This window comes from Amblyomma americanum, chromosome 5, assembly GCF_052857255.1.
Source record: "Amblyomma americanum isolate KBUSLIRL-KWMA chromosome 5, ASM5285725v1, whole genome shotgun sequence".
NCBI lineage: Eukaryota > Metazoa > Arthropoda > Arachnida > Ixodida > Ixodidae > Amblyomma > Amblyomma americanum.
Window position 1 is genome coordinate 116,451,236 of NC_135501.1, and position 24,157 is coordinate 116,475,392.

The 24,157-nt window shown below is 47.5% G+C and overlaps 1 pseudogene; it reads left to right on the forward strand.

Annotated features, from left to right (window-relative positions):
* Nucleotides 1-2,613: 2,613 nt before the first annotated feature.
* Nucleotides 2,614-24,157, forward strand: part of LOC144134134 (uncharacterized) — a 139,982-nt pseudogene continuing 118,438 nt past the window's right edge.

The window sequence follows — 24,157 nt, forward strand, 5'->3', positions numbered from 1 at the left end:
CCTACAGCAGCAGGTAGAGCAGTTCAGGCGCCAGAACCAAATTCTAGCGCGCAAAATTCAAGAATTAGAGGCCAAACAGGCCGGGTCATCCGAACCAATGCAAGCAGCTGAGCCAGATGACGAGAATGACGGATCATCCGTAACATCTTGCCTCACTAGCGTCTCGCGGCAGTGCGGGGACACGGTAGTTGGATCTGCTGGTCGCGTCGCCGGCCTAGAGGCACTGCAGCGCCAAACCGAGCAACTGGAGGAGCAAGTGGCGGCCCTCCCGAATCAAATCATGTCAGCAGTCCGCGAGGCCTTCCTGGACATGTTCAAGGTAGCTTTAACGCAAGCACTTCCCGACCTTATGGCCCAGGTCACTGACTCGGTCCTTAAAGCCGTACATCCCTGGGTCAGCACCCAAATTAAGAACGCCACTAGCTGCGAATCCCCTCACCTCAAACGTAAGACAGCCTCCCGCCAGGCAGCGGAGGAACATGGTTCAGGCTCTGCAGCTGGTGGGTAGGTGCGGCCAATCGCTGGGGTTGCGCTGGCGCCCGGCCAGATCTAGTCCGCTCGCCCGTAAATAAATAGAACAAAATGGCTAGCAGATCTAATAGGAATGATTAAAACCTTGAAAAATTCCAGATCATCCAATGGAACTGCAGGGGTTTCAGAGCTTGGGAAAAACGGTCACACCTCCAGCTCTACCTCCAGTCCCTAGGAGACATGCCGGCACTCATTCCCCTGCAGGAGCCCGGCATAGACGCTAAATTATCAGGCTACAGCACCTTTCAGGGGGGCGCCTCTACGTGCATCTTGGTGAATAAAGCTTACACCGTGGTTCAGGTCGACATAGACTTGAGTACCGAGCAAGAATATACAATGGTCCGGGTACTGCCTCTCAGACGCCGCGACCCGTCAATACATATCCTCAACATATACTGCCCTCCGCATAAGCCGCGCACAACTTTTAATGAAATCTTCCTTCGCGCGATTAAAAAGGCAGCCAAAGAGCCTCTAGTGATCGTTGGAGACTTCAATGCTCCCAGCCTTCATTGGGGCTACCACTTCGAACAGGCAAGAGGACGTAAGCTGGCGGAGCTCATCTCCACCCTCAGCCTCACGTTGCTCACGGACCCGGCGTGTCCCACCCGAGTGGGGAATTCGGTAACCCGCGACACGTTTCACGACCTTTCTCTCGTTAAAAATGCTAGAGCGGCTGCTTGGAAGAACTTGGGATATTCTCTAGGCAGCGATCACCTCCTTCTCCGGATTACACTCATGGCGAAGGCAGCGCGCAAAAAATGGGGTCAGGCCAAGCTGACCGATTGGCACAAATTCCGAAATCACACTATCCCTCCCGTACTATTTTCCGGCGGCTACGCGGAGTGGGCTAACCACATATACAACATTCAGAAACAACACGTCACAACAATACAAACCACCCAAGAGATCCCCGCAGTGCACACCCACCTCCTGCATTTGTGGGAGGCGCGCCGGAGCTTGACTAAACGGTGGAAAAAGCAGAAAACTAATCGCAAATTACGCGACCGCATAGCCAAACTCACAGAGCAGGCTGCAGCGTATGCTGCCGAACTCTCAGATTCAAATTGGATAGCACGCTGCGACGCCGCAGCTCATCAGATGAGCTCTAAGGGGACGTGGCGTCTCTTTCGCAGTCTAATCGACCCCTCCCAAACGAGAGGGGAGACGCAAAAGCAGCTCCGGCGTGCTCTGCAAGGCTATCAAGGTACGACGGCGCAACTTGCGGACACTCTGTGCGACAGATATCTCTGTCGTACGGAGGACCCGCCTGGGCCTGAGTACGTGTACTCTGGCCGGCCTAATGAAACACTAGATGCCCCTTTTGAGTTGCACGACCTTAAGGCGGCCTTAGCAAAAATGCGCCGGGGTACGGCTCCCTGACGGGATCACATAACAGTTAACCTGTTGGCGAACCTACCGGACCCAGCCTACCTCCATTTATTAGAATACATCAACCAGATCTGGGACGGGCGTACACTCCCTCCCGAGTGGAAAACGTCACTTGTGACGTTTATCCCTAAAACAGGTAAGGCCGTGAATACGGACAACCTGAGGCCCATATCACTGACCTCATGTGCGGGCAAGCTTATGGAGACGATGGTTCGGGATCGCCTCTCTCCATACCTGAAGAGTAAGGGCGTCTTTGCAGTCACCCTGTTCGGGTTTCGCCACCACATTTCTGCACAGGATGTCCTTCTCCAGCTGCACAGGGATGTAATACGACCCACAACTATGCAACACAATGACAAAGCCATCGTCGCCCTTGACCTGAAAGGGGCTTTCGACAATGTTAAACACGGAAGCATCCTGGCCAACTTGAGTTCTACCGATTCTGGGGCTAGGGCCTACGCGTATGTAAGAGATTTCTTGACTAATCGCCAGGCCTTCCTTCGGATTGAGGGCGAGGAATACGGCCCTTACATGATGGGAACACGGGGTACCCCTCAGGGAGCGGTGTTATCGCTCCTGTTCAACATAGCTATGATGCGCCTCCCAAGCCAACTGGGCCGGGTGGAAGGCATTCAACACGCGTTATATGCAGATGACATTACAATTTGGACCACTGAGGGGAGCCTTGGGGACATGGAGGCCCGCCTTCAGTAGGCCGCTTCCATAGTCGATGCGTATGCTATGGACTGTGGGCTCCAATGTGCTCCAGCGAAATCAGAGCTTCTGCATGTCAGAGCGAACCCAAAGGATAGGACAGCAATTCACATCTCTCTGTCAGGAGGTCCTATTAGAGAGGTGGAGGAGCTCCGTATTCTGGGCCTTTTCATTCACCACAGACTCAGACCGGACTCCACCATTGTGAAACTCAAGAGAGTAGGCGAACAGGTAGGGCGTATGATCCGCCGCATATCCAACAAGCGGGGCGGTCTGCGGGGCAGGGACGCGCTTCGGCTCGTCTATGCCTTCGTGACTAGCCGGATCCTCTAAGCCATGCCATATCTCCGCACTACTAAGCAAGACGAGGCGCGAATAGACGCCATCATCCGCAATGCAACTAAGCGAGTCCTGGATCTCCCGGTGGCTACCTCTAATGCCAAACTGAAGGCATTAGGGGTGCTAAATTCCTACCAGGAGCTGCGGGAGGCCCACCTCGTAAACCAATACACGCGGCTAATGCAGACGGCCCCTGGGCGCCGCCTGCTAAACCGCTTACACATCCAACACGACTGCACTCCAGAGGAGACGGAGCGTATCCCGGTACTGTGGCGCCATATGCTCTGGGTCTCCCCGCTCCCCCGTAACATGGACACCGACATGCACGAAAACAGACGAGAAGCGCGGGCTCGGGCTCTTGAGAGACAACACGGCTCCCGACCCGTTGTATATTATGTAGACGTAGCAGGGCCGTCGCCCACGGGATTTTACACGGCCGCTGTTGTTCACCAGGAAATGCACGTCGATGGACTCTCTTTTCGAGCCCCGAATTCAATGCGAGCCGAGGAAGTAGCGATAGCGCTTGCTGCCGCCCACGCCAATTCGAGAATCATCATTACGGACTCCCGAAAAGCATGTGATCATTACTTGGCTGGGGAGATCTCCCCCTTAGCTGCTTGCATTCTAAGACGGACTGCCACTGATCCAACACCAAAAAGAATCATTTGGGCTCCTGGCCATCAGGACGTACGAGGTAATGAGGCCGCTGACGCGGCTGCCCGAGCGCTTATTTACCGGGCTCCTCATCCCAGCTCTTCTGGCTCGGAGACTAACCAGGCGCTGCTGCGATTCAGGGAAATAATAACGCATTATAGTGACAACCACCGCCTTTTCCCGGCCCCTGCCAAGGGGCTGAGTAAGACGGAGGAGCGAACTTTAAGGCGCCTGCAGACAGGTACTCTGCTCTGTCCTGCAATCTTAAAGCATTACGATCCTAACACGGATGGGCGATGCCCGCACTGTGGGGAGACCTGTGATATCTTCCACATGGTGTGGGCATGTACTCAAAATCCCCACCTCCCCCTTCCCCTACCCCTTCCAGAGAGGCATGGGAGACTGCCCTCCTCAACTGCTCCTTGCTTGAGTCCCAAAGGGCTCTGGTGAAACGGGCGAGAGACGGGGCATTGTCATGCGATGTCCCGGACTAGGGACGCCGACCATGTAGCGGGGCCACTCTGTGGCTCCCAAACTTTATTGCAGCAATTAAAAGTTTTCACCACCACCAACTCGCCGTTGTTCGGCGCCCCGCCCCGTACCCCACCAAGACCACTCAACACGACGAACTGAAAACGACGCAAGGATTTCACCTACCGACTCCACCGACTCGAGACGCCGCTTACATCTGAAGACACCGTTCCCCCAGGCCGTTCGGCGCGTCTTGGGGCCTCGGCCCTCGGCTCCTGGCAACCTGCGGCCTGGAAGCTTCGTGGACCAGGATACAGTCAGCCATCTTATTCATCGTGGCGGCCAGCCCATCACCACTTTCTCGTTCCTGTCCAACCGCCCTCTGAAGCCCGTAACCACTTCACTCGTCACTTGTCACCGATCGGTACGATCGCTCGGTGGCCCCGGGTAGTGTGACGAAGAAGACAAACTGTGCAAGGGCGTCCGCAGCAGCGCTCACGCTAGGCCAGCGGCCATTAAAATCACCTCGCCGGCTCTATCCCAGCTCGACCTGACCAGAACCGACCAGCCGCTTTCCCCCGCCCCGTTCCAGCCCCGACCACAAGACACGACGATAAGGACCAGACGCAGTATGACACACCAACCACCCGATTAAAGACGGCATTCACGCACAAGCTGTCCGGCGACTCCTTCAACTTTGCCCTTCGGCTGTGGGTGACCGACCGCTGTACCTGAAGCCTCGTGGACAACCGTTCATCAGATTATCTCGTTCATCTTGGGGGCAAGCACTTCGTCCTCTTCTATCCTGAGCTATCATGCTCATCGTCACCTCACGATTGAGATTTCATGAAATCGATCGGAGCAATCGCTCGGATGACCCGGGTAGTGTGACGAAGACGGGGAAGTGGGCAGTTTCGCGGTACGGAGCGCTCGTGTTAGACCCGCTGGAATTAAATCATATTATCATCTGTGATCATGTCGTCTTCTTCTTTGGCTTGCCGCCTCGCATCATTACTACACACAATAAGATTTCCTCGTATAGGAGAAATGCTCCTGCGCACATGAAACAGGTATGTTATTAGTCCGTTTATGCATTTTTAATCTCCCAGAGGCGCCGTAACTCGTATCTTAAACTTAGTCTTCTCTTTCATGAAACATGTCAGCTGCTAGGGAATACAAGCATATTCCCGATAAAAAGCTCTTAATTTAATGCTAATCTGGTGCTACGTACAATATTAGTTGATATCACGAAAAAATAGTAAAGTCCTTTAAAAAGATTTGTATTAGATCTTTATATATTTACATTGTCAAACCTTTAGTTGAAGCAATTTCTGGCCATTGGAAGTATTAGGCCCACAAATTGCTTTCAGGAAGGGTCAGAGCGCGACTGCCTTAACCTCATGAACATGTACAGACTATCTCAAGAAAGCAAACTTTTGCAGTTGTTCGCAGATATTCCTAATACCCTGCTTCCTGGCCAATAACTATTGAATATTTCAATTATGAATGACGCTATTATATTTATCGAATGCCTTTGCCCCAGCAGTTCAATCATTTAGGACACTTAACAGCAATGACAGTTTTTATGCTCACGCAGCTGAAGCTTATAATGAAGCCGAGCTAGCGAAAAGTTACGTCACGACACGCACGCCAAGTGAGCAACCAGAAAGTGCAAGTGTTTATTTCATGAGCCGCGTTTTTGCAGCCCGCACTTCCACTACCACTGCCCGACATAATCAGCCCAGTGCCAACGTTATCGCAGTCGAATCGCTACGCAGCACTCCTTCTTCTCCATTAGAGGTTTAAACGCTGCGCTGGACTTCTTTTTCTGGTTGACATGTGAAGATTAACCTGTAGATAACCATCAGCTCCGTGATCATGATTGGCTTGCGGCTCCTGGTTTTCTTGGGTTGCCTGGTGTGTCGAAGGAATAGTGGCGATTGGCTCCTCGGCCTTCAGTGGTGTGGTAGAAGCACGAGGTCGTAATTTATCCGCGTGACAGCGCTGATGTTCGCCCGGACGGACCACTGTGGCCATCCTTAATCCCTGGGTTGATGCTACAACGCCTGGCAGCCATGATAGGCCTGAACGAAAGCTGTAAACACAGACGGGTTGACATGGAGATAACGACATAGGAGACTTGTGGTTTGAATCTGGATCGACGTATTGATCGGGAATCGCGCAGTCTAGTTTTGTCCGGGGTTGATATCCCAAAACATTTCCGCAGGTGATTTACCATCTTTCACGAGAGTCCGGTGGTACCGGCACAAGAACCGAACCAGATGGTCTGCCATACTGTAACCCTTTACGAAGTCCATCCTTGACAGTCCTGACAGCTCTCTTGGCCAGGGCGTTGGACGGTGGATGGTAGGGTGCCGATGTTACATCCTGAATGTTGCGGCGAGCCATAAACTGCCGGAAGACGGCCAATATGAATTGGGGTCCATTGTCACACACCAGTGTGTGCGGTCGACCAAACCTGGCAAAAATTTCCGTTAATGCTCTGGCAGTTGCCTCTGCAGTGGTGCTGCTCATAGGTATGGCCTCTATCCACTTAGTTTTTGCATCCACCAGCAAAAGAAACATGGGCTCTGCACTAGCTCTGCATAGTCGAGGTGCAGCCGAGACCGTTTTCGTTTTGGCTCCGGCCAGGGTACTCGTGGTAGGGCAGCATGCATCGCAGTAGTTTGTGAATAAGTTTCACACTGGCGCACAAAGTTCTCGATGTCTGCATCTATGCACTGGACACCGAATGTGCTTCTGGCTAAGCTTTTCATTGTTGCCATTCCAGGATGAGTCTCGTGCAAGATTTCGAGAAATCTTGATACTGTCGCGTTTGGTACTACTACGCGTTACCCCAGTAGGTCAGCCCCTGACTTACGGCCAGCTCGTCACACTTGTGGAAGAAGGGTCCAAGCCGCTCCTCAGTTTCAAACAGAAGTGTGGGCCATCTTTTCACAAACCACTTTGCGACAGGCTGCAACAAAGCGTCTTTCTGAGTTAGGTGCACTAATTCCTGTGGCCTGATAGGCGCCTGTTCTAACGTCAGCGAGTAGAGGACATACTCTGGCAGTACCCTCTGGCTGTTTTCCGGTTATCTTGCTGGCAGAGGCAGGCGACTAAGAACGTCCGCGTTTAGATTCTCTCTGCCTTTGCGATACTCTAAGGTATACTGATGGCCTCCAAGGAGCAGGGCCCATTGCTAAATGCGAGCCGTGGCCATCTGAGAAATAGCTAGCTTTATCGCGGCTAAACAATCCTGTCAACGGTTTGTGGTCTGTGACTAGCACAAATGGCCTTCCATACAAATAGTCGCGAAACCGTGTAACACCAGATGCCAAGGCCACTGTGCCTCTTTCTCAAGATGCAAGCAGTTATTTTCAGCTTTACTCAGTGTGCGGGATTTGAATCTAATAGGGCAGTCTACCGCTCCGATTCGATGGGAGAGAACTGCTCTCACGCCGAACAATGACCGGTCACATTCCAGACGAATCGGATTACTAGGATCAAAACATATGAGAAACTTTGCATTCTCTAACGCTGCCTTTGCTTCCGAAAAGGCTTCTTCCTGCTGGCTTCCCCTTTACCACTTTGTGCCTTTCGCTAGTAACCCGTACAAGCGGGTCAACGTGGTAGCCTTTCGGGGAAGAAATCTGCCATAATAACTCAGCAGAACTAGAAAGGATTTGAGTTCACTCACAGATGTTGGCTTAGGTGCGTTGAAAACTGGAGCCACGTTCTCCCTGTCCGGTCGAAAGCCCTTTTTTCAATGCAGTGGCCTATAAACGTGACCTTTCGTGCCCTAGCTCGCACTTATCCCGATTAAGCCGGAGGCTATGCTCTCGTAGCCATTGCAGCACCTGCGTCCGCACAGAGTAATCTCCCGCTTTCTCGGCAACAATGATGTCGTCCAGGTATACCTGTACGCCTGGAATAACATTAGCACCGCTTCCATACGGCGTTGAAAAATTCCTGGCACTGAGGAGATGCGGAAAGAAGATTGAAGCTTAAAGACCCTTGTGCGGGTTGACTACTGTAAGCTTTTATGCGAAGCATAATAGGGACACTACTCAGCTCAAACATAGCCCAGCCTGGCGCGGCCGCGACCACCAAGGCTAACTCCCGCTCCTCCCGCTAGGGGCGCTGCAGCCGAGCACGTGGTCTGACGTCACGACAGCTGAGGAGAGACGGGGCTCAACTCGCGCGGTCGCCGCGCGGCCGCGACCACCAAGACTAACTCCCGCTCCTCCCGCTAGGGGCGCTGCAGCCGAGCACGTGGTCTGACGTCATGCCAGCTGAGGAGAGACGGGGCTCAACTCGCGCGGTCGCCGCGCGGCCGCGACCACCAAGGCTAACTTCCGCTCCTCCCGCTAGGGGCGCTGCGGTGCAGCCGAGCACGTGGTCTGACGTCACACCAGCTGTGGAGAAACGGGGCTCAACTCGCGCGGTCGCCTCGCGGCCGCGACCACCAAGGCTAACTCCCGCTCCTCCAGGAGATTGCTAAACAACGAAGAGACTAGCATGACTTACGGGCAGGCGATACTGAATCCCTTTCACAAATATATTATGCTTCGCATCCTAGGCTTAACCTTAGCTAAGCCAGGCCAGTTTTGGAATCTTCGTCTAACTGTAGCGCATTTTGTGCATCCCGAAGATCCAGCGTGCTAAAGACTTCTCCCCTGATGAGACTTGCGAACATATCTTCTAATCTTGGCAGTGGGTACTGTTCTGTCTCGGTCGCAGCATTCACAGTAAAGCGGAAGTCCCCACATATTCGCAGCCTAACGTTCCGCTGAACTGGTAGCATCGGTGTCATCCACTCAGAGGTCGGAACTGGTTATAACGCGCCTTCGGCAACCAGGCAGTCTATTTCTTCTCAATACATAGGCTTCAGTGCAAAGGGGACGGTGCGCGCCTTACAGAATTAAGGAGTTACCCCTCCTTTCAAATGAAGACTCACAGGTTGCCCTTTGCATAGCCCCAGTCCTGCGGAAAATACATCGCTAAACTCACCGAGAAGCTTTTGCGGGATCTCATTTTCGGGTTCAGAGTCTACCTGCATGTATCCAGCAGGGTTGGCACCTAGGGCCGGACAGCCCCTTGCGTTAAAGCTTCGGATGATGTCGCGGCCGCAAAGCGTCGGTCCTGGTAAGTCAACGGCGATGAGGAGGCCCTGCACGGACGAGTTTCTCTCGGTTGCCGTCCGTTCCAGCTGGCCTACGACAAGCAGAGCTCCAAGAAAACAAGATAACTTTACTGTCGTCTTTCTGCAACGCCGGCCTCACGTTGTGGTGTTTCAGGAAAACTGCCTTTGAGATAACACTCAGGGGCTAGCCGGTGTCAACCAACACGGTAGAGAGTACGCCGCTCCAGATGATATCGCGCGATACGGGCTTAATGTTCGCTTCATTCCCGGATGTTTGCACGATTAAGGCACAAAGTTCGTCCCCTTCGGCAAGTCCTCGTCGCATCCGGAAAAAGCGTACCCTCCCATATGCTTGCTGAGCCGTTCGCGGTTGGCTGGGCACACTCTGGACAGGTGTCCGCGTTTCCTGCAGTTGTGACAGACCATCCGTGCATGACGACACTCGTTTGTTTGGAGGTAAACGCCACCACAACGATCACACGGCTGGCCGTCGTGTACGACCGTCCTAGTAGGTTTTGCTGGCTTCCTTTGCATTCGTGCCGTCTCGACGTTGCTAGAAGTGCCTGTAAGCTGCGATCCGGTGTTATGCTCGCGTCGTGCGTCCTCCATGGCTTTTTCAGCCGACAGGACCAATTCATCGTCCTCCTTCAACGTCAGAGTGCGAGAGGTCAGGAGGTAGCGCCGTATGCCCTCGTCTCGTACCCCACACACAATGCGGTCCCGGATAATACGCTCCAAGGAGCCAATAAAATTGCGGCTCTCGGCAAGTCGGCGGATGTCAGCAATAAATTGCCGCACGGCCACACCTTCCGGTTGGACTCGCCTGAAGAAGTAGCTTGCGGATATTCCGTTGACTTCGGGGGCGTAGTAGTTTTGCAGGTGCTTGACGATGTCACTGTTCGGCAGGTGGCTCACAGGTGTAGGGTGGTAAGCCCCCGTAGCCCATTGAATGCACTGCAGGGTAATGAAACCACCAGCAAGGCTCGCTTCTTGGCCGAATCCGCGAAGCCACGCGCTTCAAAGTACGCTTCCAAGCATATCTGGTAGGTTTACCAGGTGCCATCGGTTTCGACTAAATCCGAGAGCCGGTCGCCGGGCATCGCTTTAACACCACCACTGACGCGGTTAACTCAATCCGCCCGTTCGCTCAGATCCCAATCTCGTCACCACTGTTACGTCACGACACGCACGCCAAGTGAGCAACCAGAAAGTGACAAGTGTTTATTTTATGAGCCGCGTTTTTGCAGCACGAATTTCCACTATTACCGCCGGATGTCATCCGCCGCAATGCCAACGTTATCGCAGTCCGATCGCTATGCAGCAAAAACGAAAAATTTGAGAGGACACTTATGCTCCGCCTTAAAGGCAATTCATGATAGCGTTAATGGGCTAATGCCCTTATATGCAGAAGTGGTCACTCTCTACTTTACATTCATAGATTCTTGGGAGTCTTTCTACCCTTTCTGGAGCAGTGGTGCAGCGGTTAAGGGATGCGCCTATTTAAAACCCTTAAAACCCTTATTTAAAACCCTATTTAAGACCCTATTTAAAACCCACTAGTGATGAACGCCTTGCTCAGACGAAGACAAGTCCTCTTATCGAAACGTTGCCAACCACTCTGAGGCTTTCTCCTCCCTTGTTTAGTTTGTGATTGCTTAAAGGTAACAATACTGTGCCGAACTGGGAGCTGCGGCCACATTCTAGATACGCTATAACTTGATTCACACGCGTGCTGGCTATACGCCTGTAACCAGTTCGTTTAGTATAAAAATATTTTATAATTTTTCCAGCAAGTACGGCACGATAAGGCTGCATATGAGAGGCGCAACTAACGAATCCTCGATCAGTCAATGAAAATTTTTGGTGAGCAGTTACCACAATAACAAAAATATTGTCCTCCATGGTTTTCCTCGACACTCATAGCCATTCACTGGCTCAACCTGTGACGACGTGAAGGAATTGTTTACGCACTTGTAATAGGTGAGCCGCTTTAGAGGACCGCAGCTTTGCAGGGGGGCGTTGCAAGCGCCAGTGAAAAGCGTCCTCTCCGGCTGACTCCCCACAATTGACCGGGCAGGTTGGTCACCTCGCCCATTGAGTAGTTGCGCAAAATACCCAGCTATCTCTTGAAAAAGGCCAGTTCTAAACATGATTTCCACGCGCTGGCCTGCCTACAAATATGTTTGCGCAGTCGCTTTTCCCTCGTGCATGAACGCTGACGAGCTTCACAGGATTAGGAAAATGTACTACGATTAGGTTCAGCGTAATTGTTGACAGTGCAATTTTCTTTCGCAGCACAAACTTGAAAAAAAAAGAACTGCTAGTGGATCACGTCCACTCCATTGAGCAGGTTTTCGACGAAAACACCGTTACCGTAACGGTGAAGTGTGTGCCGCAAGTAAATGAAACGATCATTTAAGATGTGAAATTCAAGGTCAATACCCTTTTTTGTGGAGCAGTCATTTTCGCAAGATGCTAATTTTTTGGGGTGGCTCAGCAGTCAAGTGCACACAACTCTGTTACCCAAATAGATTTTCGTTACGTTTTTATCTGCATAAGAATGAAAATTACTTTTATTTCAATGTAAAATGAAGTGCCTACATGGCGATACGCGAGAAAAAGCAAGACACGCACGAAACGCGCCTACCACCTGCTTGCTTATGGCTAAAGAAAAAACGCTCTAGTTTGGTTAATTACTGCCATTGAGATAAATGGCTGGAATATTTCTTTTATTGCCGACCACTGCCCACGCACATGCCTGCAACAATTTATTAGCAGAGTCATCGCTCACATATAATTGGTTTTTGGGGAAAGGAAATGGCGCAGTATCTGTCTCATATATCGTTGGACACCTGAACCGCGCCGTATGGGAAGGGATAAGGAGGGAGTGGAAGAAGAAAGGAAGAGAGAGGTGCCGTAGTGGAGGGCTCCGGAATAATTTCGACCACCTGGGGATCTTTAACGTGCACTGACATCGCACAGCACACGGGCGCCTCAGCGTTTTTTCCTCCATAAAAACGCAGCTGCCACGGTTTTTATGCACACATGCAAATACTCATTCGTGTGCATTCAAACATTTCATCTACTTTTATTTTTAAACTTTTTTACACGTAGTAAACGAACTTCGGAAATTGAGCCGGACGTCACACGTCAGAACAACCAGCCGATCAATGACTTTATTTAACACGCGTCTGCATAACGTCGGTGTTCAAAGTTGGTCTCCAAAATAGGTTTAGTAATACCTGACCGGTGCAGGGAATTACTGGTAGAAAAAAAATTCAGGTTCGTTAGCGCCAGGTCTACCACTAAGCTCTGCATGCTTAGTGAATTACAACGAAAATTGGTCAGAAATATTATTCCACGTGCAACATTCCAAACATTATTAGCAAGAGAAAAAGCTTTCTTAGCTTACTACACTCTGCGCATGGCAGTTATCCAGGCTTGCCGTGTCTAGTTCTCAACCATTTTATGCTCAAAATTTACGGAAAAAAACATTTTGAACAGGAAAGTGTGTATGAACGCATTTTTTTCACGTGTCAGAAGATTTTACTATAACAACTTCCCGTCTACAAGCTTCAAGATTTTTTTTTTTGCTAGTAACATTTTTCTTATCGTCAACTCCTCGATGCGTGCGGTGGAAAACTTCGGAACACATTGCTACATATTGGAAGGATGTACCATTACCTTCAATATTTCCATTACAGTACCTTACAATTGACAAATATTGAAAATTTTTTCCATGAATATGGGACATGTCCAGGAAGTTTGTAGAATTCCACGGGCAGCACATGCCCGTGCAGATGAAAGAGAGTGTGCCAGCGGTACGGGCTGAACGCCTGCCAGTCGAGACGTTGCGGACTCAGTGCACTTCGCCGGCGACGTGCCCGGGCAGAAGTTCGGAAATGGTCGCCAGGGAAGAGAGGACGCAGGTGCAGCGGCGGCAAACATTAGGCGCGCTTTCTTATAACAAGTGGAACGTCTACGCCCAGCTAGTCAACGTCATCATCAGGTCTAACGAAACCTTCCCAACGCAGTATGACCGCTACAAGGACGCTTTCGCGACCCCGAACTCATTATAGAGGAGATCAAGAAGTGCTTCGGTGACTCTTGCCGGTTGAAAGGACCCCGCTTCCCGGTGAGTAAATAATAAGCGTATCGAGGAAACTTAGTTAGGAGGCGAAGTTATTTGCCTCCGCGCCATAGAAGAGGACATAGCTGAGGGCCTGTTAAAGAGCTTTCCGATGAAATATGCAGTTTTTGTATCGTGTAAGCAAGCCTCGGGGCCGTCTCCAGTTCATAATGCATTGCCACACGTTACAGACGACAAAAATGCGTCCGATCATCTCCATATTCTGCCGTTTGGCTGGAGTAACTTTTGCGGTAGGTATTGACATATCTTTATTACCTGGCGGCGCCGATCAGAAAAGGCGAGAACGTTCGACGCAACATTTCTTGTGGTGACTACCTGCCTTTCAGCCTGTTCCTCCTCCTTATCTTGTTTGTTACCAGTGCGCCAACCTCGGCTACGTCTCGCGTTTTTGTTCCTGCTGTCAAATATAGCGCCGCTGCTCCTCATCTAACCCTCCCCACCACACTACCCATCTGGTCCGAATCCAGAGACCCGTGGCCTGCACCTTTCCGACACCGTTCTTAGGCATCGAATAGAAACGTGACACCGCCTCCAGCTCCCCACACGCGGCCACCTCTATCAACCCAGCGTAGCTCATTCTCGCCCCCCCCCCCCCCCCCTGAAAACGTACATTGAAAAAAACAAGAGTTCTTTCCCCCATCTTGCTCGTGCTGAGAGATTTATATCTGTCATTCGAGTGATAAAACGATGTTTCAATGTGTATATCGTGCTGCACTTAACTCTTCAACGAAGACATTCTTTTAGATATATTGCCGCCCAGTGCTAAACATTTCATTGAAACATATGCAATAATCTATGCCTGCCATGGCCGTAAACAATGTAATAATATTAAAAGCCTTGCAATAAGAATTAAGCAACAAAAATATAACGACTGAAAGTGAAATTAGAATTTAAAAAATTTGACATGCATGTGAGTTTCTTGGTGACACAACTCCGTCAGAGAGCAAGCCAAAACGGAAATGATGGAATGATTCGCCTTTTATTTATTATGCTATGCTTCCACTACACAGAGTAAAGTATCTGAATAATAGAACGCTCACTTCTTCGCCATGTCTTAAGAGGGGCTATAAAACAGCTAGAATGCAGATTTACGGAAACTTTGAATAAACATTATGCCAATCTTCAAAAGATTTTCAAGAGAAAATTCAGCACTACGTCGTCTAATCAAATTAATGTAAAGCCGAGAAATATGGCGATGGGAGCAAAAACGGGGCGCGTTCGCAGCGACCCAACTCATTTAGAGGCAACCTGTTGGGTGAGTTGGTTCCTGTATTCTGTGGCTGCAGTACACTTACAGGACACAAATGGGAAGACACAACACAGCGCTCAATCAGCACCTGATATTTTTGTTGGCTGTACAGCCTTTTGAAATACCCTACTGGAAACCAGTATTGGAAAAAGCAATGCATATATGTAGAGCGTAGCAAAGAAAAATCCTAACACACAACTGACATCTGTTTACATTCGAAGCCAAGATAACATTGTCTCTCTTGAAAGTGGTAGAGCGACCCATTGATGCGTTGGTGTCAAGAGTGCTTCTATTATTTCCCGTGCGAAGGAGTTACGGTTTGTGCCCCTCAGGATGCATTTGTTTTAAGGGCTTATCAATCAATAAATATATCAGCTGCGATCAGTACTGCGATGCCTGCTCTCTAAATTGTCTCTTCAGTTGGTCCAATGTTTAAGGGGAATCCTCCAAGATGGATTACATTTCTAGCAAGTTAACTACACATTGGCTTTCACCCAAGTATAGACAAACGGCTAGAAAGAGAAGCTAGAGCTTCAGCGCGGAACTTCGTAGTTAAAGAAAATTTGCACGTGTCCCTGGTTGGAACCATGGACCACCGCCTTGTCGGGCAAATCGCTCTAGCAAAACAGAGCTAACCGGGACGGTTAGGCATATAGCAGGGCGAGAGTGAATTGATCAGTTACCAGAAGTGGGAGAGGCGTTGGTCAGTCAGTTACGTTGTAGCCATGAATCAATTCTCAATGCCACTAAGAATGCTAAATTTTGTGAAATCAAGCTCGCTTGCAGGCATAAGCGACACCGGAAAACTACTTCCTCTCATAAAAGGCCTTGTAGATAGGAAGAAAAATTTAGAAGCATCCGGAGCCAATTGGTTTGGGAGAGGTTGCATAGCAATATAGTCCGTAATTTGAATGGTTATTAAAGATTGATGCAATTACATTTTTCGCAAAATAATGTAATCTGAGGTACCGTTATAATATTTTCTCATACATCGTAGCAGATCGCAAAATTTCCGAGCCCTGTTACCGAGAAATACAATAATATTACGCTAGAGTTTTGGGTTTCACGTACAAACCGAATGGTGATAAATGTGAAATTTCTGAGCCACTTTATGGTCTCTGAAACTTGATATCACAGTGTTACGTTGTTGTTTTCTTCCTTTGCGGAAAAAGGCCCAAAAGGCATGCAGCCCCATACAAGCACATGCCAGTAAGAATGGTCCGGCGTTATTATCACCGACAGATGTTTCGTATTCGTCGCTGATGCAGCAGCAGCCTCTTTCTCAAAGTTATAAGCTGTGAAAAGATTAACCAGTGACGTGACGCCTTCTGGCTAATGCGCCAGGAGGAACCTTTAAATGCGGCATATGGTGCCATATTCATCAAAAACGATGTTGAAGTAACCTTGCGATTTTTTTTTGTTATAGCTAAAGAGCACCGTCAATATGTGCTGGTGCCATTGTGGCCTGTGTGCTCGCTCACCGTGCGAGAATATCATCCAAATAAGGAACTAAAATTGTTATTGTGGCCGGATGCCAGCTTTTATATCGCCTCTATAATAGTCAGCAATAATGAAATTATGCTTAATATTCATACGTTTCTTCCTGTGCTTTGTGACAGTAGTCCTGCAGGAGCCGTTTGTTACGCACTGAATATTTTTTGGGTCACTGAAAAAGTTCGGGCTCGTTGACGAAGCCGACATATTCGGGCGGTGAATTCGTGTTTTGACACGCAAGATAGGGTGTTTCAACTAATATTGCTTGAATGACATAAATAGAGTTTTTAATATGCCAGTGTTCTCTTCCCTATAGCATTGTGACTTGTGGTTTGCATCAGAATACGGCAAGTAGGTGTTAGCTAGCAGGCTGCTTAAGTAAAATTTGCTAGCCAATAATAACAGTCTATTTAGATGTGAAACACTTTTTCTGTAGCATACCTCTCGTTACAACTTTTCAACAATCGATAAACATTTTCGCAATGCCTGTAGTACCGTTACCCCCTCCCTCTTCTTCATATAATTGAAAATAAGGACCCATAACCTTAACGTGGCGCTGACCTGCACACGAAAAACTGCCGCCATGAAGCCAAGCGGCGGGTGTAATAGCTTAATCGCAGACATTCTTCACTTATACAATACACCTTAGCTGAAACCCTAAAGTGCCCGGTTTGTTAGTCAAATACGTGATAAGAAGCGTCCTTCGTGGAGGTGAAACAGCCATTTCTTTTTACCATGGCACACATGCATGTGTAGGTGCTATTCGGCTGCACTAGGAAAAGGCGCATGGCAAACAATACTTTTTTTATGCACCTGCTGTCTGAGTGCAAACTTCGCTTTTGCAATACACTGTATCATTTCCTTTTGAATAGAGGAATGAAGAACAGACGCGAACATTGCAATTAGTGGCAAATTAAATGACCAAGGAAGCTTTTTCTTTTCGTTCGCATGTCTTGATTTGGTTTTCAGTCTTCGACGTACAGTGAAGGTGATTGCTATTACCACAAGACTGCTTCGAGGGTTGTACCCGAGTAGAAACATACTTGGTGATGCTGCCGTCCGCCTATTGTTGATTTCTGATGCGACATTCAGAACGGCACCCCTGATTTGACACCTGCTAGAACCACCCAAAACAAAAAAAAAACAAATTCAGATGAGCCGCTAGCCATTAGTGATTGTAGCTGTCAACGACGAGTTTATAAAAAATGTTACGGAAAATTCCTTCTTGCTTTGTTCGTTGGGACCATCGTACGCACCTCGCCTCTTTAATTCACTGCCGCATCTATGTAAGGAAGAGAGAACACCTAGCAGCGACAATAACGAATAACCTACATGCTACCTGACACAATATGCGGCTTTCTCAGATTTTGCCGTTTTCATAGCACTGAGAGGCTGTGCTAGACTTACAGGCTTCACTTTTTTTACGCTGCAAGCAAGACGGGGAATTTTAACAACAATAATGGCAAAAATAGGCTTCATTTTTTGTGTTCCCTACAACTTGAGCCTGACCTATAAGCTCCGTTTAGCTCATTTACTTATTATGAGGATGGGCACATCCATAGCTGCCCGTGGCACTTGAAAAGAAAAAGGGCAGATTTTGGATGCGACTGTAAATACAGATAACTGCTAAAGTTTGCATATCTTCGTCTGCACACTAGCCATGCTTGTGGTTGTTTGACACCTTTACAAATTTTGACTCCTTTCTCCTTTCAATTGCAGTGGCGAGCCGTTGACCGAGAATGAAAGCATTGATAGTCCTGTTGGTCACCGTACTTCTTGGTTATAACCAATTTGCGCAATGGTAAGGGCAGCATATTGCACCTCGTAGGCACGTACCCTGGGACATATGCAGAAAAACTTTTAAAATATGTTACGCGGGCTAAATACATAATGATGGTATTCAACGCGCAGAAATATTCTGCACTGCGAAATATGAAAACCACACCCATTATGTCCCGCAAAATTAATGTCCCCCTCTCTGCATGCTGTGCGCTTATTCTAAATTAACCTATTTAAATTAGCGAAGGAATTAGTAATGTCAAAAAATTCCAACCTTAAGTCTCCCATAAAAAAAAATTTCTGTCGATAAACAAGCTACCACCAAGTAATGTGAAATTAGATGCAGTGGTCCATTCATCCTCCAATTACATCTGCACCGCAGCTTCTCATTCAACATTAGGTGGCGTCTATTTTAGCGTGCTAAACTAAAAAGAAGGAACCCTGCGTACTACCTGCATAGCAACAGGTCTGGATAAGCATGTAAAATCATTAGGCAGTAACTACACCCCGAGTGCGTTTTATTTTTGTACTACTTCCGAAGGAATGGCGCTGAGCGGGAAATATCTGTAGATTTGGAGAAAAATCCCCGGCATAGAGGGCCTATTTCAGATCCGGTTTGCGCATTGAAAACTTCAACGTTGTTTTGACCGATGTGAAACAACTGTAAAAAGAATGATTACTCAGGATTATTTCTCGTGGTGTGATTCTTGATTGCATTGGGTGCGCCATAAAGGCAATTCAATAAGGCCCTCAGGAGACATGTAAATTCCAGCACAAACACCTCAAGGAAGCAATTAGAGAGTATACAGTATTGGCAGGAGCGTGGAGAACATGAAGGTGTCTGGTAGATTACAAAAACGAATATATCGTCTTTAGTTACTCACGCATTACTGTTGTTGTTCTATGTGACTGACTTCAATATGTTTCATGTTGTGTCTGCGAAATTTTTACGGTTATTAAGCACACCGAGGATGACTCGTGCATTGCATGAGTGGTGATGAAAAAAAATGGTAAACGTTAAATGCGGAAAACATAGGGTCGCAAGAAAGACGAAGAATGAGCTTTTTTCCGCCGTCTTTTTTACGTCAATGTGTTCGCCGCGCTTTGCGCTTGCCATGGATTATTAACTAGCCCACATTCACACCTTAGTACGGTGATAAAAATTCGTCTTTAATCAAAAAAGAAAACGAGGATGTAGAAACTGGCCGCTGATAGCTTGCGTTTCTTGTCGCATCAAATTTGTTGTCTTTTACTCCTATTTGACAATTTGCTCATATTTCTGTTTTGTACAAAATTATTTGTAACACGTCGGAGTCAGATGTCGGTCGGCGGCAGTTCTGATGAAATAACATATTGTCTTGGCTTATAGACTGTGGGATTAGAACGTTCTCACGCTAAGACTACCGGAATATATTTCTGAATTCCCTATTAAAATATTAACCCTCTATGTTGTGAATCCTTTTAGCCAGCAGCAGTCATGTTGCAGCTCGTGCAATAAAGTGCAAAATCTTACATATCTGCAATATTTGTATAAGATGTTATTTTAGGGAAGGAACTGAATGAACGATGCCCCATGATGTGTTTGCACGTTTCGAATAGCCCATAATATGAAAGACACAGAAGAGACAAAAAAAGCAAATACGACATCTGTGTCTTACTTGCATAATTTTTCATATTCATGCAACCTGAATCTTCTTATTTTTGACCAGAAAGACGATTGTACTTGACGATATTTTTGATTCAGCCATGTCTTTCATCGTGGCGGCCAGTACCTTACCACTTTCTGCTTCCTGTCCCGCCATCCTATGAACCCATCACCACCTCGCGGTTCTCTTTGTCACCAATCGGAACGTTCGCTGGGTGGCCCCGGGTAGTGCGACGAAGAAGATAAAGTTGGCAGTGGACCGAGATGGAGCGCTCGCGCTAGGCCAGCAGCCTTTAAAAAATCTCATTGCCATCAGTCATCTGGTCTCATACTTCGGCTGGCCGTCACGTAACAATATTATTATTGCAGGCGCATCATTGCTGGCATTACGCATATCCTTTGTCGATTTCACGGCGCATACAGGTCATGCTTATACCTTGGAATCGGAGTTTTACAAGTCAGGTTGCAGCCGCTAGAATTTGTATTTATTTGTTATGCAATATTACAATATTATTCTGGATATTCCGTAAACCTTTCAGCTCTGTATTCCCATTTTACCATTTTGTGAAAAGGAAAAAAGCACGCAATAACAAAAACTTACGCTCATCCTGAGGACAGTTCTATGTGGAGCACTTTCTTATTAGTTCAAGCAAGTCGGTAACCAACATTACCTACTATCAGAAATGAAAGTTACCAGGAGATTGTGGATATAAGAGTAAAAGCTCTGATGAAATCAAAAAATACACGAAAGAATTAAAACTAAAATAGAGCAATTAAACAGAACCATACGGCTAATAAGAAATCAGCGTAAGAAGAAGCATATGCAGAACAGAGGAACAAAATTTATTATGGATTTCTTGAACCTGCGAAACGCGCGAATCTTGGGCAACAACGTGGCGTGTCATGGAAAAGCAACAGTGGAGTGAAACAAGGGTTCATGCTGGACAACTGTCCATCATAGTGCACAACCGTCCACCATGGATGTGTAACAACTTTCCCAACTTTGTTGGCTGATTAGGTATGCAGACATGATTTTCTTATCGTATTATGCTTACTGAATTCACTTTAACTCTTTTGCTTTAAATTTTGTATTTAAAATTTATCTTAATGTTAGTGCTATTCATTTTTAGCCCCTTGTTTAAGTCATATCCCTGAGATTTTCGAGGCGTGTAGTTTCAAGAGCATAAGCTCTTACTCATCGCGTTTCAAGATTTCGTAGGGCCTGCTACGAACCTTGATCTCAGCGCCATCTCTGGCAGCAACTAGAAAACAGCACATCTCGCATAGAGACTTCCAGCTTCATTGTTAGAAACAACTACCTGCTGCGTGCCAGTGATGACGTCACGACCAAATATGGTGGATAGAGGTGGAACTATGTACGTATGACATCAGGGGACAAAATGGCAGCATAGATTCGGTTTCTCGAATCAAAAATGGCGGCCATTAAAATTTATTGTGCCCTTCCAACCCTTTCTCCCTCACTCCCAAAAAAATTTCCTATAACGGGTCGGAAAACTGGCCCGTTACGGGACCTTCGTAAGTGGGTTCATTCGTTCCGCTATTTATGCTTCGACAACAAGGGGCATCCTTCCGGTGACAGTTGTGTACCAAATTTGGCAGGCAAATAGTATTTTATGTGTTGTGGTATCGAAATAAAACCACAATCAAATAATAGGTAAACATTGTATACATTCAATTACTAATTCAAGCGTTACCATAGCGCACCACAAGCCCTATTCTAGGCACACCGTGACCCCCCATAGCGAAGCACATTTCGTTTGGGATGTATCTTGAGGGGGTGTAACTCGACAATGGTTAGACATGCATCATAACTTCTCTGACAGATGGTGCTAGGCGTCGATCGCTCCGCTAGGGGGCGTGCGTGCACGCGTAGCCGAGCAGGGTGGCAATCTACGCCGTCTCAACGGGTATTTCCGTTTCTGGAAACGAGCGGTGCATTCTTCGCTCTCTTCGTCTAGAAAACCAAACGGCTATCGCGCGTTGCTTCAACATCTTCCAGACGGTGGTGGCCTTTTTCACATTCATAAATAATCACTCAAAAAACTCTGTTCGGGCGTTGTCGGTGGCCTATTTTGAGTCTAGCTCTGGTTCTTCTTGGGATAAATAATTTTTGGTTGTTTCAAAGTGCGCAAAGTTCGCATTATTGGCGCTCAGTACAAAACGAACGATAGCTGCAAGTAGAATTTAATTACAATGAAAAACAGCTTACACCGGTAACACCAATAACTTGTACGGGGTTCGTATTGCTGTATGTGAGGCTGTTTAATCATTAATTTTGCAGTAAATCGCCATAATTTACCGACATATTTAATATTTCTGACAAATATTAACTGTCCATTATTGTGTACGTAAGAAAGAACCATGACAGACAAGGTTGCAGTTCTAAATGCCAGCATATTCTTTTCTTTCCATAAGGTGTAACGGAGCCCCTCGAAGCTGATCGGAATAATATTTTCCATTATACAAACTTCGTGAACTGCACCAGCCCGTGCAGAACTAGAGGGCCAAAGCTGAAAAAATAGGAACATTTTAGCAAGGCACAGTGCTATTTCTTGATCTTTATAACATGCAAGCAAGGAGACCTGTAATACAAAATTTTTAAGAGTAATTGCTACACAAAAACAAAAAACCCTGCGCTCATAAATCAATGCTAAACCGATGTGAATAACACCACAATCAGAAGCAGAGGATATGAAACGGAAGGGGGCAAAAACTGTTTCTCAGTCTCATCCACACAAAAAAACGCTGTTTAATTCACAGAACCTTTAGCATTGCTCCATTCCTGCCCATGTCGCACTGGCCAAAAAAACCTTGAGAAAAAGCTTTTTTTTTGTGAAACTCTCAGCTGGTATAAAACGGTTATCTATGTGTACATCACCGGTGCATTGAAATCAGAAATATCGGATCGAAAAACCGCTATAAAAAGCAAGCCACCTGAACCGAAGGCAAAGTGTACGCCGTCAACTTCACTAGCACTGAAAACAGCCTTTGCCAGATAGCGGGTTGCCTCAATAATGCGATGTGGAACACGAACAAAAATAAAGGGACGCAATTAAGAGCTACCAAGCGTAACGCTTCTGCTATCTGCGTGTTCTTTGCCCCATTTTTAATGCAAACATTTGTTATAACGACCTCATCCACGAAAGATTTCATCCGCTGTCCCCAGACACTGCTACGCAGCAGCCCGAGCGCTCAGCTCGTGCATGTGAGCCCTTTGTCTGCTTTTCGGCTAAGAGCGGAGGTCACTCGGCGCTTGCAGCTCCTTCAACCTGGGAGACGCGAGAGCTTCGGATCTGCTGCATTCAGCAGTCAGTATACGGCGCGCTCGTGAGCACGAAATGAAGCGTGGAGAACGCGAAATCGAGCCGCACGTAAGCTTCGCACTAAAATCTAACATATTTTTAAGATGTACTTAGCAAATGTTCGAGAGCGAGAAGCACCCAGACTAGCTGCCACATTGCCCGTGCAGGGCCATCGACGGAGCCACCGCCTGCCAGACGGCTGCAAACTAATAAGAAGCGTGCTCACACAGTCGAACAGCAGCTGCAACTACTCTGTAGAGACAGATTTTGGCTCAATAGTTTGTGTCGAGCGGTAATTTCTCGGTGGCTCATTTTTCCACTCTATTCACGAATCTTTATTCGACCAGAGAAGCGAACCCTTTTTATAAACGAAATGATTCAAGGGACCACATCCAGTGAATACACCTTTGTATCCGGTCATTGCGGTATTAATATTCAGGATCATGCGTGCAACACTCTGTCAAATGTTTGTACGGTGATAGACAAGCAAGTGATCTAGGCATGCTGAAAATAATCTAATGTGCAGAAATAGCACGCTTTCAGGATGCTGCGGTGAGCACTAATAAATTGAACGTCTTGCTGGCTAAGCGCTTGGCGCTCCATCTCGTTTTCCTGCCTTGTGTTACGTCTTTTTTTCGTACCTGTATCCAAAGATGGCACTAAAAATGAAATGGCTTTTGGTTAAATGTTTATGCCAACCCCCAAATGTAGTAGATTTCTAATAATGGAGTAATTTTTCATTGGTATATCCCAGCGCAGCAATAAGGTTACATAAGAAAGCTATAAAGCCTTCACAGAAACTTCGTACTTTAAGAAAATTCGTCCTGGTCCGAGGTTCAAACCTGGGTCCACCGAAGCAGTGCCCTACGAACTGAGCTCACCTGGACGGCTAGCTTCTAGTAGAGCGAGAGCGAATTGATCAATAACTCGAAGTGGGAACAGTGTTGGTCAATGTTTAGGCAAAGCACCAAGGATGGAGAAGGTTTTTTATAAGAGAGTAACTGCTTATCGGCAACTGGCAATGATATCAACAGCATAGTGGATGCCAATGAGCAATTGCTGCCTTTCAGCCAAGTGCATAGCCGCCCTCTCTTTCGGCGGAGCTAAACATAAGTATAACAGCTTCTCGCGGTAAAAAATCTGAGACAACTGCAAGCAAAAGTTCCCAAAATTGAGATGCTGAGCAGTTACTACCTTTGTTGGATGTCAATGGCTATTGGCAATGACATCCACTCCAGAGTTGATGCCAGTGAGCAATTACTCCCTTAATTGA